Genomic DNA, 21,234 nt, shown 5'->3' with positions numbered 1-21,234 from the left:
TTCAAGTTTAAACCTTCGAATAAGGTAGTTTTATATATATGAATCGAATGATGTTATGAACATCATTACTACCTCAGGTTTTATGGATAAACCTACTGGAAATGAGAAAAATGGATCTAGCTTCAAAGGATCCTTGGATGGCTTGAAAGTTCTTGAAGCAGAATCATGACTCGAAAACAAGTTTAAGTAAGATTTCCACTTAAAATAAGATTGTTATAGTTATAGAAATTGAATCAAAATTTGAATATGAGTATTACCTTGTATTAGAAAGATATCTTACTGTAAATAAGAAAGATTTCTTGAGGTTGGATGATCACTTAACAAGATTGGAAGTAAGCTAGCAAACTTGGAAGTATTCTTGATTTTATGAAACTAGAACTTATAGAATTTATGAAGGACACTTAGAACTTGAAGATAGAACTTGAGAGAGATCAATTAGATGAATAAAATTAAAGAATGAAAGTGTTTGTAGGTGTTTTTGGTCATTAGTATATGGATTAGATATAAAGGATGTGTAATTTTGTTTACATGTAAATAAGTCATGAATGATTACTAATATTTTTGTAATTTTATGAGATATTTCATGCTAGTTGCCAAATGATGGTTCCCACATGTGTTAGGTGACTCACATGAGCTGCTAAGAGCTGATCATTGGAGTGTATATACCAATAGTACATACATCTAAAAGCTGTGTATTGTACGAGTACGAATACGGGTGCATACGAGTAGAATTGTTGATGAAAATGAATGAGGATGTAATTGTAAGCATTTTTGTTAAGTAGAAGTACTTTGATAAGTGTCTTGAAGTCTTTCAAAAGTGTATGAATACATATTAAAACACTACATGTATATATATTTTAACTGAGTCGTTAAGTCATCGTTAGTCGTTACATGTAAATGTTGTTTTGAAACCTTTAGGTTAACGGTCTTGTTAAATGTTGTTAACCCAATGTTTATTATATCTAAAGAGATGTTAAATTTGTACATTATAATGATATTATGATATATAATATATCTTAGTATGATATATATACAGATAAATATCATTACAACGATAATCGTTACATATATGTCTCGTTTCGAAATCATTAAGTTAGTAGTCTTATTTTTACATATGTAGTTCATTGTTAATACACTTAATGATATATTTACTTATCATTTATCATGATTATATAATGTAACAATATCTTAAAATGATTCATATGTAATTAGTAAGACATTGATATAACGATAATCGTTATATATATCGTTTTCGAGTTTCTTAATTCAATAGGCTCATTTTTATGTATATAACTCATTGTTAAAATACCTAATGAGATACATACTTACCATAATATCATGTTAACTATATATATATATATATATATATATATATATATATATATATATATATATATATATATATATATATCCATATATATGTTATCATATAGTTTTTACAAGTTTTAACGTTCGTGAATCACCAGTCAACTTGGGTGGTCAATTGTCCATATAAAACCTATTTCAATTAATCAAGTCTTAACAAGTTTGATTGCTTAACATGTTAGAAACACTTAATCATGTAAATATCAATTTCATTTAATATAAATAAACATTGAAAAGTTCGGGTCACTACAGTACCTACCCGTTAAATAAATTTCGTCCCGAAATTTTAAGCAGTTGAAGCTGTTGACGTATCTTCTGGAAATAAGTACGGGTACTTCTTCTTCATCTGATCTTCTCATTCCCTGGTGAACTCGGGTCCTCTACGAGCATTCCAGCGAACCTTAACAATTGGTATCTTGTTTTGTTTAAGTCTTTTAACCTCACGATCCATTATTTCGACGGGTTCTTCGACGAATTGAAGTTTTTTGTTGATTTGGATTTCGTCTAACGAAATAGTGAGATCTTCTTTAGCAAAATATTTCTTCAAATTTGAGACGTGGAAAGTGTTATGTACAGCCGCGAGTTGTTATGGTAATTCAAGTCGGTAAGCAACTGGTCCGACACGATCAATAATCTTGAATGGTCCAATATACCTTGGATTTAATTTCCCCCGTTTACCAAATCGAACAACGCCTTTCCAAGGTGCAACTTTAAGCATGACCATCTCTCCAATTTCAAATTCTATATCTTTTCTTTTAATGTCCGCGTAGTTCTTTTGTCTACTTTGGACGGTTTTCAACTGTTGTTGAATTCGGATGATCTTCTCGGTAGTTTCTTGTATTATCTCCGGACCTGTAATCTGTCTATCCCCCACTTTACTCCAACAAATCGGGGACCTGCACGTTCTACCATAGAGTGCTTCAAATGGCGCCATCTCAATGCTTAAATGGTAGCTATTGTTGTAGGAAAATTCTGCTAATGGAAGGTGTCGATCCCAACTGTATCCGAAATCAATAACACATGCTCGTAGCATGTCTTCAAGCATTTATATCGTCCTTTCGCTCTGCCCATCAGTTTGTGGATGATAAGCAGTACTCATGTCTAGACGAGTTCCTAATGCTTGCTGTAATGTCTGCCAGAATCTTGAAATAAATCTGCCATCCCTATCAGAGATAATAGAGATTGGTATTCCATGTCTAGAGACGACTTCCTTCAAATACAGAGGTGCTAACTTCTCCATCTTGTCATCTTCTCTTATTGGCAGGAAGTGTGCTGATTTGGTGAGACGATCAACTATTACCCAAATAGTATCAAAACCACTTGCAGTCCTTGGCAATTTAGTGATGAAATCCATGGTAATGTTTTCCCATTTCCATTCTGGGATTTCAGGTTGTTGAAGTAGACCTGATGGTTTCTGATGCTCCGCTTTGACATTAGAACACGTCAAACATTCCCCTACGTATTTAGCAACATCGACTTTCATACCTAGCCACCAAAAATGTTTCTTGAGATCTTTGAACATCTTACCCGTTCCAGGATGTATTGAGTATCTGGTTTTATGAGCTACTCTAAGTACCATTTCTCTCATATCTCCAAATTTTGGTACCCAAATTCTTTCAGCCCTATACCGGGTTCCGTCTTCCTGAATATTAAGGTGCTTCTCTGATCCTTTGGGTATTTCATCCTTTAAGTTCCCCTCTTTTAAAACTCCTTGTTGCACCTCCTTTATTTGAGTAGTAAGGTTATTGTGAATCATTATATTCATAGCTTTTACTCGAATGGGTTCTCTGTCCTTTCTGCTCAAAGCGTCAGCTACCACATTCGCCTTCCCCAGGTGGTAACGAATCTCAAAGTCGTAATCACTCAACAATTCAATCCACCTGCGCTGCCTCATGTTCAGTTGTTTCTGATTAAATATGTGTTGAAGACTTTTGTGGTCGGTATATATAATACTTTTGACCCCATATAAGTAATGCCTCCAAGTCTTTAATGCAAAAACAACCACGTCTAATTCCAAATCATGCGTCGTATAATTCTGCTCGTGAATCTTTAATTGTCTAGACGCATAAGCAATTACTTTCCTTCGTTGCATTAATACACAACCGAGACCTTTCTTTTAGGTATCACAATATATCACAAAATCATCATTTCCTTCAGGTAATGACAATATAGATGCCGTAGTTAACTTTTTCTTCAACAATTGAAACGCTTTTTCTTGTTCATCCTTCCACTCAAATTTCCTCCCTTTATGCGTTAATGCAGTCAAGGGTTTTGCTATTTTAGAAAAATCTTGGATGAATCTCCTGTAATAACTAGCTAGCCCTAAAAATTAGCGTATGTGTTTAGGAGTTTTCGGGGATTCCCACTTTTCAACGGTTTCAATCTTTGCTGGATCTACTTGAATACCTTCTTTGTTCACTATATGACCGAGGAATTGAACTTCTTCCAACCAAAATGCACACTTTGAAAACTTAGCGTACAGTTTTCCTTTTCTTAATAACTCTAGCACTTTTCTCAAATGTTCTTCATGCTCTTGGTCATTCTTTGAGTAAATAAGTATGTCATCGATGAAAACAATGACAAATTTATCAAGGTATGGTCCACACATTCGGTTTATGAGGTCCATGAACATAGCTAGTGCGTTAGTCAACCCAAACAGCATAACCATAAACTCGTAATGATCGTAACGTGTCCTAAAAGCAGTCTTTGGAATATCATCCTCCTTCACCCGCATTTGATGATACCCAGAACGTAAATCAATCTTTGAATAAACCGACGAGCCTTGTAGTTGATCAAATAAGTCATCGATTCTCGGTAGTGGGTAGCGGTTCTTGATGGTAAGTTTGTTCAACTCTAGGTAGTCGATACACAACCTAAATGTACCATCCTTCTTCTTGACAAACAAAATAGGAGCTACCCACGGTAATGTGCTTGGTCGAATGAAACCACGCTCTAAAAGTTCCTGTAACTGAATTTGTAATTCTTTCATTTTACTGGGTGCGACTCTGTATGGAGTACAAGCTATTGGTGCAGCTCCTGGTACAAGGTCTACTTGAAATTCAACGGATCGATGTGGGGGTAATCCCGGTAATTCTTTCAGAAATACATCGAGAAATTCTTTTGCGACGGGAACATCACTGATATTCTTTTCTTCAGGTTTAAATTATTTGATGTGTGCTATAATGACGTAACAACCTTTTCTTATTAGTTTTTGCACCTTCAAACTACTAATAAGGTTTAATTTCGCGTTGTTTTTTTCTCCGTACACCATTAAAGGTTTTCCCTTTTCGCGCATAATGCGAATCGCATTTTTGTAACAAACGACATCTGCCCTCACCTTTTTCAACTAGTCCATACCAATTATTACATCAAAACTCCCTAACTCAACTGGTATTAAATCAATTTTAAACGTTTCATCTCCCAGTTTAATTTCTCAATCCCGACATATATTATCTGCTGAAATTAATATACCGTTTGCTAATTCGAGTAAAAATTTACTATCCAAAGGCGTCAATGGGCAACTTAACTTAGCACAAAAATCTCTACTTATATAGCTTCTATCCGCACCCGAATCAAATAAAACATAAGCAGATTTGTTATCAATAAGAAACGTACCCGTAACAAGCTCCGGGTCTTCCTGCGCTTGTGCCGTATTAATATTGAAAACTCTTCTGCGGCCCTGCCCATTAGTATTCCCCTGATTCGGGCAATTACTTCTAATGTGGCCCGATTTTCCACATCTATAACAAACAAAGGCGGCATTACTTGTTTCACCACTATTTGTTCCTTTAGTTCTGTTAAACTTTGGCCCGTAGACCTCACACTTTTTCGCACCATGGCCAGTTCTTTTACACTTGGTGCAAAATGTCGTGCAAAACCCATTCTGGTGGTACTCTTCACACCTTTGGCATTTTTGGTTTTTGTTGCCGTTGTTGTTATTGAGGTTGTTGTTGAGATTGTTATTGTTGTTGGAACGGTTGTTGTAGTTGTTGTTGTTGTTGGGACGTTTGTTGTAGTTATTGTTAGGATTGCAGTTATTGTTGCGATTGTTGTTGCGGTTGTGGTTGTAATTGTTGTTGTTGTTGTATTGGTGACCCTTGTCACTGGTTTCTTCCCACTTTCTCTTGAGTTGTTTCGTGTTGGCTTCTTCGGCCGCCTGCTCTTTAATTCTTCCCTCAATCTGATTTATGAGTTCTATGAGCCATTCTACTTGCCTTTTGTATGGAAGCGGGCTCGTGTGAACTCACATCTTCTTGAATCCTTACCGGTAACCCTTTTACAAACGCGTCGATCTTCTCTTCTTCATCTTCGAACACTCCCGGACACAATAGGTACAACTCTGTGAATCGTCGTTCATATGTGGTAATGTTGAACCCTTGTGTTCGTAACTCCCTAAGTTCTACCTTGAGTTTATTGACTTCGTTTCTAGGACGATACTGCTCGTTCATCAATTGCTTGAATGCCGACCACGGTAGTGCGTAAGCAGCATTTTGTCCTACCTGTTCAAGATAGGTGTTCCACCACGTTAACGCAGTACCTGTGAAGGTATTCGTAGAGTACTTATCTTTGTTCTCTTCAGTACACTTACTTATGGCAAACACCGATTCGACTTTCTCGGTCCACCGTTTCAATCCAATTGGTCCTTCGGTTCCATCAAATTCCAAAGGTTTGCAGGCAGTGAATTCTTTGTAGGAGCATCCTACACGATTTCTTGTGGAATTAGTTCCACTGCTAGATCCAGAGTTATTGTTAATTTGCATTGTAGCCAATACTGCGGCTATGTTCGCATCAAGAAAAACACGAAAGTCTTCCTCGCTCATGTTCAAATTCTGACGAGTCGCCGGTGCCAATTCCTTCAAAAATAGCCAAAAGAATTGAGTTAATCATATAGAATTTAAGACTAGTCAATAGTATCTCGCAGCATTATATGAACTTATTTATAAAAGCTTTTTCTTCATATTAGCATTTTATAGTTTTAATTCGGGTAGTACCTACCCGTTAAGTTCATACTTACTAGCTACTATACAACTCAACTACTACGCTTCTATATGAAAAACTTATTACAATAATATTTCGCGTTCAAACCTTTATACAATATTTTACAAACATACAATACCACTATTATACATATAGGATGAAATATAGCACATAATATCTTTGCTACTCGGCAGCTATAAAGGCATTTCTAGTTAATACGCAAGTTGTTCAGCAAAAGAAATAAAGACACACAATTCATAAGTCCAAAAACAAGTCATGCATTCTGGTTTTACTAAGACGAATTCCCATCCTTGGTCTTGTGGAAAGTAACCGTTATGACCATTGACTAGGCAGCATGTTGTAATGTCGTAAAAAGGATGAGGGTTTCGTAATGCCCAACAGCCTCGTAGCAATCTAAAAACCTTGTTTCTTACCCCAATTACTGAGTCCGTCACTTGTGGGAAGGTTTTATTTAAAAGTTGTAACCCGATATTCTTTTTCTCACTTTGGTAAGAAGCGAACATCACTAACCCGTTAGTATAACATGCTTCTTTATGTTGCATGTTAGAATCTCTTTTTAACTCACGAAATCCTATGTTGGGATATGTTGAGTCAAAATAGGTTCGTAACCCGTAGCGTAAAATTGCATCTGGGTTTCCCGCACTAAATGCCTTAAAGAAAACTTCGCGTAACTTAAAGTCTCTCCAATGTTATATACCCCATCTTTCAAAGGAAAGCCTTTTATATACTAAGGCATGCCTGGAATGTCTTTCAAATGTTTGACAAATTAATTTTGCCGTAACTAATTGTGCTGATGAATTCTGCCCGACTCTAGACAAGATTTCATCAATCATATCTCCTGGTAGGTCTTCTAAAATTTTTGGTTTTCTATCATTAACGTCCATTTTGTGTTTTTATACTGTAAAATAGACAAGGATTAGATTCGTAAAAGATAATTAACAAACAATACAAGCAATTTTTACATAGAACATAAAAGTACAAGCACACTACAATACATATAATACACAACATGATTATAACCCTCTAATCTGAATCACTTGTTTCTTCTTCTTCGAGCTTGGTTTGTTTTCCTAATTTTCTAGGGATATATGGTGCTCCTCTAATACGATCCATCATTTTCCACAATGGTTTAGAAAAACCTGGTAGTTTAGAGGTTCCCGGGTTATTGTTACAATTTAGGAAATACGGACGTTGCCGATACATATAAAGTTCATCGGGGTTGGAATCAGGTTTCTCTATTTTTATACCTTTTCCATTATTATTTTCTTTTGCTATATTAAATTAGGTCGAGGTAATTTATATAACATCATTGGAATCCTCACCGGGATCCGATTCATCAGAAAATTGGTAATCTTCCCAATATTTTGCTTCCTCGGCGGAAACACCGTTGACCATTATTGACTTTGGTCCGTTGGTTGAGGATTTTCTTTTATTTAATCGATTTACAGTAGGTATCAATATTTCTTCCTCCAAAACCTCTTCTTCTTCTGGTTCCTCCTCTTCCGGTTCCTCCTCTTTCGGTTCCTCTTCTCCCGGTTCCTCCTCTTCCGGTTCCTCTTCTTCCGGTTCCTCTTCGGAAATTTGTGAATCTTCCCAAAGTATATTCGACTCTTCGTTATTATTAGGTGAGTCGATGGGATTTGTACTAGTGGTAGACATCTATCACACAATATCAAACACATTAAGAGGTTAATATATCACATAATATTTACATGTTAATAATATATAGTTTTCAACAAAAGTGTTAAGCAATCGTTTTTAAAGAAAACACGGTCGAAGTCCAGACTCACTAATGTATCCTAACAAACTCAATAAGACACACTAATTAAAATTTATGGTTCTCTAAGACCAACGCTCGAATACCAACTGAAATACAGTTGGGGACAACCATCGTCCCACCCAGTGCCTTCCCAGCTAACCGCCTGGTGACCACTGAGTGTACCTCATATACTGATTTTAAGGTCTGCCTCTCAGCTACTGCCAACCCTCGTAAGGGATCGCAAGGAGTAAGAGCGAATGCTTCGTCACAGGTAACACTGTGAGAACCTCCTTTATGACTAACCCGCCACACATGGACGGCGTTATACCAGCTTTGATGCCAACTGAAATGTCCCGTTCATGTTGATTATAAACGTTCCATATTAATTGATTTCGTCGCGAGGTTTTGACCTCTATATGAGACGTTTTTCAAAGACTGCATTCAGTTTTAAAACAACCATAACCTTTATTTTATCGATAAAGGTTTAAAAAGCATTACGTAGATTATCAAATAATGATAATCTAAAATATACCGTTTACACACAACCATTACATAATGGTTTACAATAAGAATATATTACATCAAAAATAAGTTTCTTGAATGCAGTTTTTACATAATATCATACAAGCATGGACTCCAAATCTTGTCATTATTTTAGTATGCAACAGCGGAAGCTCTTAATAATCACCTGAGAATAAACATGCTTAAAACGTCAACAAAAATGTTGGTGAGTTATAGGTTTAAAATATATATTATCAAATCATAATAATAGACCACAAGATTTCATATTTCAATACATCCCATACATAGAGATAAAAATCATTCATACGGTGAACACCTGGTAACCGACATTAACAAGATGCATATAGAATATCCCCATCATTCCGGGACACCCATTGGACATGATAATTTCGAAGTACTAAAGCATTCCAAATTCCAGAATGGGGCTTGTTGGGCCCGATAGATCTATCTTTAGGATTCGCGTCAATTTGGGGGTCTGTTCCCAAATTCTTAGGCTACCAAGCTAAAAAGGGGCATATTCGGCTTTGATCATTCACCCATATAAAGTAGGTTTATTTACTTGTGTCTATTTCGTAAAACATTTATAAAATTGCATGTATTCTCATCCCAAAATATTAGATTTTAAAAGTGGGACTATAACTCACTTTCACATATTTTTTACTTCATCGGGAAGTAAGACTTGGCCACTTGTCGATTCACGAACCTATAACAAATATGTACATATATATCAAAGTATGTTCAAAATATAATTACAACATTTTTAATACATTTTACTGTTTTAAGTTTATTAAGTCAGCTGTCCTTGTTAGTAACCTACAACTAGTTGTCCATAGTTAGATGTACAGAAATAAATTGATATATATATATTCTTGAATCAATCCACGACCCAGTGTATACACGTCTCAGGCTAGATCACAACTCAAAGTATATATATTTTTAGAATCAACCTCAACCCTGTATAGCTAACTCCAACATTACTGCATATAGAGTGTCTATGGTTGTTCCAAATAATATATATACATGGGTCGATATGATATGTCAAAACATTTGCATACGTGTCTATGGTATCCTAAGATTACATAATATATTAGAATACATGTAATACAATATGAGGTAGTTAGGATATGATTAATATAGATTTGTTACAATATTTCCCGTAGCTACAACAATCAAAAAAATATCCAATCTTGTTTTACCCATAACTTCTTCATTTTAAATCCGTTTTGAGTGAATCATATTGCTATGGTTTCATATTGAACTTTATTTTATGAATCTAAACAGAAAAAGTATTGGTTTATAGTCGTAAATACAGGTTACAAGTTGTTTTTGTAAAGGTAGTCATTTCAATCGAAAGAACGACGTCTAGATGACCATTTTGGAAAATATACTTCCACTTTGAGTTTAACCATGATTTTTGGATATAGTTTCATGTTAATAAGAAAAATCATTTTCCTAGAAGAACAACTTTTAAATCAAAGTTTATCATAGTTTTTAATTAACTATCCCAAAACAGCCGGCAGTGTTACTACGACGGCGTATATCCGATTTTACGGTGTTTTTCGTGTTTCCATGTTTTAAATCATTAAGTTAGCATATCATATAGATATAGAACATGTGTTTAGTTGATTTTAAAAGTCAATTTTGAAGGATTAATTTTTGTTTGCGAACAAGTTTAGAATCGAATGATGTTATGAACATCATTACTACCTCAGGTTTTGTGGATAAACCTACTGGAAATGAGAAAAATAGATCTAGCTTCAAAGGATCCTTGGATGGCTTGAAAGTTCTTGAAGCAAAATCATGACACGAAAACAAGTTCAAGTAAGATTTCCACTCGAAATAAGATTGTTATAGTTATAGAAATTGAATCAAAGTTTGAATATGAGTATTACCTTGTATTAGAAAGATATCTTACTGTAAATAAGAAAGATTTCTTGAGGTTGGATGATCACTTAACAAGATTGGAAGTAAGCTAGCAAACTTGGAAGTATTCTTGATTTTATGAAACTAGAACTTATAGAATTTATGAAGAACACTTAGAACTTGAAGATAGAACTTGAGAGAGATCAATTAGATGAAGAAAATTGAAGAATGAAAGTGTTTGTAGGTGTTTTTGGTCGTTGGTATATGGATTAGATATAAAGGATGTGTAATTTTATTTACATGTAAATAAGTCATGAATAATTACTAATATTTTTGTAATTTTATGAGATATTTCATGCTAGTTGCCAAATGATGGTTCTCACATGTGTTAGGTGACTCACATGGGATGCTAAGAGCTGATCATTGGAGTATATATACCAATAGTACATACATCTAAAAGCTTTGTATTGTACGAGTACGAATACGGGTGCATACGAGTAGAATTGTTGATGAAATAAATGAGTGAGGATGTAATTGTAAGCATTTTTGTTAAGTAGAAGTACTTTGATAAGTGTCTTGAAGTCTTTCAAAAGTTTATGAATACATATTAAAACACTACATGTATATACATTTTAACTGAGTCGTTAAGTCATCGTTAGTCGTTACATGTAAATGTTGTTTTGAAACCTTTAGGTTAACGGTCTTGTTAAATGTTGTTAACCCAATGTTTATTATATCTAAAGAGATGCTAGATTGTTACATTATCATGATATTATGATATGTAATATATCTTAGTATGATATATATATACAGTTAAATGTCGTTACAACGATAATCGTTACATATATGTCTCGTTTCGAAATCATTAAGTTAGTAGTCTTATTTTTACATATGTAGTTCATTGTTAATACACTTAATGATATATTTACTTATCATTTATCATGATTATATAATGTAACAATATCTTAAAATGATTCATATGTAATTAGTAAGACGTTGATATAAGGATAATCGTTATATATATCATTTTCGAGTTTCTTAATTCAATAGGCTCATTTTTATGTATATAACTCATTGTTAAAATACCTAAGGAGATACATACTTATCATAATATCATGTTAACTATATATATATATATATATATATATATATATATATATATATATATATATATATATATATATACATATATATATCATATAGTTTTTACAAGTTTTAATGTTCGTGAATCACCGGTCAACTTGGGTAGTTAATTGTCCATATAAAACCTATTTCAATTAATCAGGTCTTAAGAAGTTTGATTGCTTAACATGTTGGAAATACTTAATCATGTAAATATCAATTTCATTTAATATAAAGAAACATGGAAAAGTTCGAGTCACTACACAACAAGCCCCATCCGTTGTTGCGGATGCTTTAGTACTTTGAAATTTATCATGTCCGAAGGATGTCCCGGAATGACGAGGATATTCTATATGCATCTTGTGAATGTCGATTACCAGGTGTTCAATCCATATGAATGATTTTTATCTCTATGTATGGGATGTATATTTATGAGAAATGGAAATGAAAATCTTGTGGTCTATTAAAATGATGGAAATGAATGTTTATAATAAACTAATGAACTCACCAACCTTTTGGTTGACACTTTTAAGCATGTTTATTCTCAGGTATGAAAGAAATCTTCCGCTGTGCATTTGCTCATTTTAGAGATATTACTTGGATCCATTCATGACATATTTCAAAAGACGTTGCATTCGAGTCGTTGAGTTCAACAAGATTATTATTAAGTAGATGACAGAATAAGTCATTTATAGTTTGGATATATTATGAAATGGAATGCATATCTGTCAACTTTCATTGTAATGAAAATTTGTCTTTTGAAAACGAATGCAATGTTTGTAAAATATATCATATAGTGGTCAGTACCTCGCAATGGGACCAAATGTTGAAGACTTCATCCAGATGGATTAAGACGGGCCGCTTCATGGGGATTTTTGATAGTACTACTAGGTAACCTTCCCTGAAGTCGGGTTTTAAGGCGTTGTGATAACTGTCCGAGATGCGTTTCTAGTCTTTCGAGAAGAGCCAGTTGATTTCTCATTAGGAATTCTGTCTTGTCTTGTCTAGATGCATTTTTCTGATTAAGCTGTTGTCCTTGAATGAACTGTGTCAACTGATCATCAGTTCCGAGGGCGGGGTTGGCTATTTTCGTAATTTGGGTGGTTGGAGAATTTTCCTCAGCTGATGGACTAGTGAGTGGAAGTGGTTGATCGTAGGTCAATTGAGATTGTTGGGGTGGATAAGGTGGGTAACGATAACGAAAAGGTTGGTTGTTTCTCTTGAATTGGTTAACCCTTGGTTGTTGATTGAAGCTGGGATTTGATTGGCGAGCTGGGTATTGAACGTAACAGACTGAACCGTCATGGTTCTCGTACTCAACTTGATATTCTTCAGTGGGTTGCGGGTTGGTACAGTTAACACATGCCTGGACCTAGTTAACTTGTTGTGGCTGCGTCTTCAATTCTCTGAGTTGTTTGGCAAGAGACTCCATCTTATCTGTGAGAGATTTGATGGCCTCCGTTTGATTGTTAAGCGCAGAGAGTGGTGCAGATGATGAAGTTGTTTCACCACTATTCCAGTCATGATGATGCATTGTCATGTTCTCGAGCAATTCCCATGCTTTATCTGCGGTTTGGTTCATCAGATTTCCTTGAGCAGTGGCATCGATCATCGTCCTATGATTTACCGTAAGACCATTGTAGAAGGTGCAGATTTGGGCTGACCGTTCTAACTGGTGATTAGGGCATTTCTTCAGCAGGGCTTTGAATCGCTCCCATGCAGTGTAAAGAGATTCATAACTTTGTTTAAAGTTAATGATGTCATTCTTAAGCTTGGTTTGTTTAGAAGGAGGGAAATATTTGGTTAGGAATTTAGTAGCCATCTCCATCCAAGACGTGATGGAATCTTTTTCCAGTCCTTCGAACCATGTCTGTGTATGATGAGTGAGAGAATAGGGGAACAAGTATAGCCGGACTATATCTTGTTCTATCCCTGGTTGCTTGTAGGATTTCGAAAAAGATATGAATTTATCGAGGTGAGAATTAGGATCATCATTTGGTAATCCATGGAATTGACAGCCATTCTGGAAAACTTGAATGATGTGATGTTTTAATTCGAACGAGTGTCCTTGAATCTCTGGGAATCTGATCGGTCCTCCTCTACCTTCAATCGAGGGTTTAGTGTTTTCTTCTAAAGTAACGTTTAACGCCATTTGTTTTTTGATTCTTGCTTCCTTGCGTGCTTTAGAGATTATGGCGTCTGGATTAGGTACGAATAACAACGGCCTCGATCTAGATCGGGCGTGGCTCATACACTGGGTATGCCTCTTTTTGTTGTTTTAAATTTTAAACAGATAAACTAGGTTCCTAATTTAGTTTAAGGCAAGCTAATGATTAACCTAAAGTAGTCTAAGGTAATCTAAGGTAAGGTATTCTAAAGTAGTCTAAGGTATTCTAGGCTAAGGTATTCTAATTATCCTAATTATAGATATGTTTTTGGTTCTTGCTACTGATTCCTTGGTATTTCGATAACAGAGCTTCGCACGAACTATTCAACAAAACCAAGTGGCCAGGCCGACTACGGAGAGGCAGGATCCTTTTGGTTCCAATATAATTGGAGACTGTTCAGAAAATCCAACAACCAAGTCCGTGTATAGTTGTCTTTCTTAGACACCACTTAAATGTTTGTGAATGAGTTTGATAGAGAGCAGTATTGTCTTATACCAGTTCTCCGGTAGCGGCGCCAAAAACTTGGGATTCCCTTATACGGCCAAAACGGACGGTTTTATTTTGCGCGATGTCGTTAGGTCGCGACACGTCAGAGCCATTCACCAAGAGGGAAGTACTAGTTTTAAATTTATATTTAGCAGGGCCTAAATCGTACTACTCCTTATTATGAGTAAGGGAAGTATGACCTAGAGTCGTATTTTTGAGATATCAGCAGAATCGAACCTATATCTAAAGCTTAAGATAATTCTAAGGTGCAGGAGTAGTGGGTGATTACCTAATTTTGGGTTTTCTAGATTAAAGTAAAGTAAAGTAAATATGATAAAATTTGTAATTCAGATAAGGCTAAAACAAGTGCATGCTAAGATTTCATCAGTTACTTTGCCGGTATTATGGAATGCTGGCTCATGGATAGGAAGTGACCTTGTATTTAATACACTAGTCCTGAACGCCCCTGTCATAAGACATGTCACTGGGTAATGCGATAAGCTTGAAGATTCTGAATAGACAGCAACGTCCCTTACCCCCGACGCCCGTGCAGTTTGACTACAGGCATACACGTTCAGATGGCTCATCCAATTGAGCGGCTCGGTTGGGTGACGTATTAACATTCCGAAATGGTATAAAATTTCTTATGTATAATAGAATACATGGTTTTCCATATCCGAGAGACGTGATGGGTCACAATGTTTTCGTTAATGATTGGTTTAAAAGATAGTTAGGCCCTTAAAAGATTTCAACCATAAAGAACACCATGGCCAAGTCAAGTCGACTTCCATGAATACGTTCGGTTATCCTAACGGTCCAATCCTTTATGTGTTCGAACAAACAGTTCCTTAATTAACTAAGAATCCCTTAAGCGGGGTGCAATGCTTGAGATCGCGTTATGGTGAAGTGTACTAGTCAACACTAACCGTGTTCCATGGCCTTACTTAGCAGAGGTACAGCTTACAACAACCGTTGTGTTTCAGCGTGCACGTACAAAGTTTATATGCTTGGTGACTACACTAGCATGGTCTAAGACCAACAATGTACTGGGGGTCTAGTCAAATGTTTCACTACGAAAGAGTCCTTAGTCGGAATCCTAGGCTCGGTGGACTTACTACAACCAGTGTGCCTCAGTCAAACTCAGGTTGTATCCGATAGACTTCTCTTACCAAGGGGTGACACAGATAGTGTACTCTGAATCGGGGTTCGCGACTTCCCAATAACAGAGCCAATAACTACGTTCTATTAGTTGGAAAAACGATTGAGTTCAAAGCATAATCGGAAAGCATTTTGACAACATACACAAGCCATAATATAATTTCGGCATTATAACTGTTTACGTCATAACATACACTAAAGATAACTACTCGCTAATCATGGCAACAATACCGCAAAGCATAATAATGGAAGACATTATATAAAGATAAGGTATAGAAGTACCAGTAGATTAAACGAGTTCTGAATACAAAAGTGACAACTTCAAGACTCCAGACCGCTCCTAATACAATCTTCGGCGTTCTTCTCCGGGTACTAGGTTTCCCGCACGGAGTCGAAGACCTTGAAAGTATGACTAATATTGTACAAGAGAGAGAAAGAAGTGAATTGAAGTGTGTGTTGGAATGAATGACAAATTCCCTTTAAATAAGCTTGATTTTTGCCTGCAAACGGCTGGTAGGCCGTTTGGCAGCCCGTTTGGCAGCCCGTTTGCTGAACCCGTTTGCTGAGGCAGCCCATTTGCTGAGCCCGTTTGATCTTGTCATTTGGCAGGCCGTTTTCCATACTGGAACCCGTTTGGCAAGCCGTTTGGCTTGCTGATTTGCTGGATCATAACTTGATTTCTTGTCTTTCACCGTTTTCGCTCTAGACTCTTCGTTTTAGCTCCGATTCTCTTGATTCTTTTTGCACCGTCTTTGTAATTACTTGTTCTTCAATATTAACCGATGAAGCAGGTATTTTGCTGATAAAATTTGGAACTTTCTTGTTTTTGGGCCTTAATACCGGGGTGAAAACGTGACTTTTTAGCCGATATCATACACATTATGCGCGAGAAGAGAAAACCCTTAATGGTGTACGGAGAAAAGGGCAACGCGAAGTTAAATATTATTAGTAATTTAAAGGCACAAAAACTAATAATAAAATGTTACTATGCCGTTCTAGCGCACATCGAGAAACTCAATTCCGAAGAAAAGAACATCAATGATGTTCCCGTTGCAAAAGAATTTCCCGATGTATTTCTGAAAGAATTACCGGGACTACCTCCACATCGATCCGTTAAATTTCAAATAGATCTTGTACCAGGAGCTGCACCGATAGCCCGTCCTCCTTACAGACTCGCACCCAGCGAGATGAAGTATAACAACCCGGAAATTTTGAATAAAATTTAAACAAATTTTTGAGATGTTTTAATTATCTTTGACCAATTCCGACGATTCACGAACAAATAATTTTAAATAAATATATAAACTTGAAATATAATACGACTTAATTATAACTAAAAATGTAAAACTTTATACAAAATAATATTGCTGTTATATTATTACTTTTGTTATTATATTTAACAATATTATCATTATCATTTACAATTATCATTATCAATATTGTCAAAAACAATATTATTATTAATATTATTATTATTATCCAAATTTTATTATTTATCATTAATATGATTAGTAATATCATTAACATAATATATATCATTAACATTATTATTATTAGTATTATTATTTAAGTATTATCGTTACTAATATTATTATTATTAGTATATAGTTATCATTATTAATAATGATAATTTAACATTTTTATTAAAATCCTTATTGTTATTATTTTTTTTATTATTCATAATATTAATAGTATTATTATTAATATCCTTAATAATTAAAATTAAAAAAAAAATACAGCAAATATCAAATTACCAAATTGATTAGTATCTTCATTTCCTATTTTTTTTTTTATAAAAAGCAATTAGGTAAAAATTAGGTATTTTAGGTAACTGTTTTATTTATCCTTTTTTTAGATCGTGATCTATTTTTCTTTTATTTATTTTTTAATTGTGATCTGCTTTTAATATTTATTAAATCACGATTCAGTTTAGTGTTTATCATATGTGTATTTTTTTATTTTCTACTGGTAATGCTTCTGTTTCTATCTGCTTAATTGAATTTCCAGTCGACCATTAGCATATTATTTAAATCATCTTTACAGACCTCACCATTTATATATAATGCCAATCCAGAGATGCAATTCAGAAAATAAAAATAGATATATAAAAAAATAAATAAATAAACGCCAGTTCTCTGTTCTTATTCATTTATTCAAAACCACGAATTTGAAACCCATTTTAAAATCTAACAACGCAGTCATTTTAGGAATTGTTTATGTAAAATAACTGCAAAAGCCCAGTTTCCAATTCCTAGTATCGAATTCAAAATCACGAGTCAAAGTTTGGGTTCAAAAAGTCAAACTGAAGGTTCAAATATCAAATTGGAGTTCTAGGTACATTTTCTGTTGAAATTAATGATTCATATAGTTTCCATGAATCATTTGAAACATAATTCGTGTTGCAAACTTTGTCTAAAAACGTCCTAAAAATATAAATTCGATTTTAATTTTCAAAGGGTTCTTCGTCGAAGCTGCTACTACTTGTGTTCCTTGTATTTCTTTCTGTTTTAAATAATCCAACCAACCATTATCCGTTTTTGTTTAGCTTATGATCCAAAAACAAATTTATTGTGTGGTTGTTTGGGTCTCTGGTCGAACTGATATAATGAAGAAGAAGGAGAAACAGAAAAATGAATTAAGTAATTACGGTTATGAATTAAAACAGAAATATAGTTATGGTTCGATGGTTATGGGTGTTTGACAGGTTTCGAGAGGTCACGGGTTCGAGTCCCTTCTTGGACATATTTTTTTAGAAAATGCTTTTTCCAAGGTAGTCTTCATTCTATTATTATTATTATTATTATATTATTATTATTATTATTATTATTATTATTATTATTATTATTATTATTATTATTATTATTATTATTATTATTATTATTATTATTATTATTATTAGTAAATTACTTATTATCATTACTAATACTAATAACATAACTATTATTACTATCTTTAATTTATAAATTATACTATTATCATTATTATTATTATGATTTTTTAATTATTATTATTATTATTATTATTAGTGTTATAACTATTATAACTATTAACATCACTAATAAAAGTTACCATGTAGTATTATTAACATAATTAAAATTAAACTTATAATTACTATTATTATTGTTACTACAAAAATTATTATTACTAGTATTATTAGAAGTATTATTATTATATTATTTTTTCTATCATCAAAACTATATTATTATTATTATTATTATTATTATTATTATTATTATTATTATTATTATTATTATTATTATTATTATTATTATTATTATTATTATTATTATTATTATTATTATTAATATTATTATTATTATTATTATTATTTTTAAAACCTTATTATGATTATTATCATTTTTACTACTAGTATTATTATTATTATTATTACAAAATAATACGGGTCTTTATTCATTATCATTATTAATATTAATTGATCAAATAAATACTTATAAATAGAATATATAAAAGTATGTATATAGAAATATATAATAAGCGAAATATATATATAAACTTATTCGATTACAAGTATATGTGTTAATATATATACTTGATATAGGTTCGTGAATCCAAGGACAACTCCGTACTTGTTGTTCAGTACCATCATATACATAATCACTACAAACTATCATATTGTATCGTGACTTTCATATGATCCCTTTTACTCTTTACATTTTTGGGCTGAGAATACATGCGCAACTTTTATAACTGTTTTACACGTATCAACTATTAAACTGTGATATGTTGGGCTATGACCAGCAAGTCCCCAACTGACAAGTATAAACGATAACTTGTTACGGGGCAAACTTGAAAGTCTAGTCTTAATACAAGTACCAACTATTAAACTGTGATATGTTGGGCTATGAACAGCAAGTCCCCAACCGACAAGTATAAACGATAACTTGTTACGGGGCAAACTTGAAAGTCTAGTCTAAATATCAGTACCAACTGTTAAAACTATGCTATACCCGGCTATGTCCGACTAAGTCCCTACAGTGATATTTTTAATTGCTGTGGCATTCTTAATTATTGAGGATAGGCCTATCGGGAGTAACGTCCCCGATACATTTGACTAAGTCTTTGTATTACTTGATAATGAAATTAAATGACAAGGACATAACAACTTGTCACGGGGCAAACAACGTTTAGTCTAAATATCACGCACTGGCATAACTTTTTGATCCTGCGGGAGATCAACTTTTGGATCTTACGAGATCTACTTTACAAACTAAATCTTGTGGTCTAACACTATTACTGAAATCATTATTTATGATAAACCTATGAACCCACTCAACCTCGTGTTGACTTTTTAAGCATGTTTATTCTCAGGTACTTAAATATTACTTCCGCTGTATATCTACTGCTTTGATGATGATTGCTTGCTATGCTTGGAGTCTTCATTACATATCATATCAATTAAAGACATATTTATCTTCCGCTGCAAAACTCAATAAAACGTCTCATGTAGAGTCGTTCTCGTTTATACAACTGTGATTTGATATAATTAGACACAAATTCCCCAGGCCCTATTTGGGGGTGTCACAGATTGGTATCAGAGCAGGTTGTTGTAGAGAACCAGGATTGCATATTATGTGTGCCTTATACAATTAGTTACCTTAGCAATGTAGGACTACAACTATCCCTAACCATAGTACCTTTAATTGTTGCCTTTAACTATTAAATGCTACACTATGCCTTAGAAACTATGCTTATTAAATTCTTTAATATTTCTTAGAATGCCGAGCCAATCAGAGAACTCTGTCTACTCTCCAATTATGCCACAACATTCAAATGCGATACCTGTTGATTCTGCTAACTCTGGCTCTAATCACTCACCGGTATATAAACGAACGAGTACTTTTGAATGGGAAGCTATTCAAAGCCTTCCTAACTACAATGGTGACTACTTAGGCTACGAGCCAGAAAAAGAGCCTATTGAGGAATCGTCTAAAACTTATCTCTAAAGAGAAAGCAAACCGAAACCGCTACTGCTGATAAAGCCGGTCCATCAAAAAGGGCTAGCTCACCATCTCATGAAAACATCGCTCAGATAGAGGCGCGTCTAAATAACCTAGAGAAAGAAAACAAAATCTTGAAAGAGATCATCATAAAATCCTTCAAAACTCGAACCGAAAGGCTAGAAGAACTTGTAAAGTATAACACCGAAAAAGTGATGGAGAAGGTGATGAAAGTGAAGGATGATGAAGAACGCAATATTCACTGGGGAAAACAATCTCTTGCCTATTTGAGAGAAGATGTCGACCTTAGATTTAAGATGGAGGAAGACCACATGAATAGTCAACTTTCTATGAGGGACTACATATACCATGTAATCAACAATGATATTTCCAATCTTTATGATAACATCGAGTATCTTTATGAGGAACAAAAGGAAAAGAACGACAAGTTTGAGAAGTTTATGAAGGAGGTTGAGGACGAGAAGAAGAAATATGAAGACTACTTCAATCTTAATATTTCCTAGTTATTTTTTCCTATTTTCTATCTATGTAAAAGATAGGCCTTAAACTATTTCTATCCCCGAATCGTGTAATAAGAAGGCTTGTTTAAAGCCTCGTTCTTAAAATAAAGTGTTTCGTTTATATCATATTCATCTTTATTCCACTTAAATTCTTTTCAAACTTATGACCTATTAGATTTATCAAATTTCTATATGTTATTGAAGATAATGGTTCGTCCACAAGCTCCTGCTACTACTTCAAACATTCACGTATCTTATACCCTTATGCATCGGTTTTTGAATCGGAAAAAGTCATTGGGTTATCACAGTATACG

The 21,234-nt window shown here is 34.0% G+C and overlaps 1 non-coding gene across 1 annotated transcript; it reads left to right on the top strand.

The window, feature by feature from the left end:
* The first annotated feature begins 13,299 nt into the window (after nt 1–13,299).
* LOC139903440 (small nucleolar RNA R71) lies at nt 13,300–13,402 on the top strand. The gene has a single exon (XR_011778258.1). It is a non-coding gene; the product is annotated as a small nucleolar RNA R71 (small nucleolar RNA).
* Nucleotides 13,403–21,234: the final 7,832 nt, after the last annotated feature.

Source organism: Rutidosis leptorrhynchoides, chromosome 3 (genome assembly GCF_046630445.1).
Source record: "Rutidosis leptorrhynchoides isolate AG116_Rl617_1_P2 chromosome 3, CSIRO_AGI_Rlap_v1, whole genome shotgun sequence".
Classification (NCBI taxonomy): Eukaryota; Viridiplantae; Streptophyta; class Magnoliopsida; order Asterales; family Asteraceae; genus Rutidosis; species Rutidosis leptorrhynchoides.
Note: the sequence above shows the minus strand (reverse complement) of the source record. Positions and strands in the feature narration are given on the sequence as shown.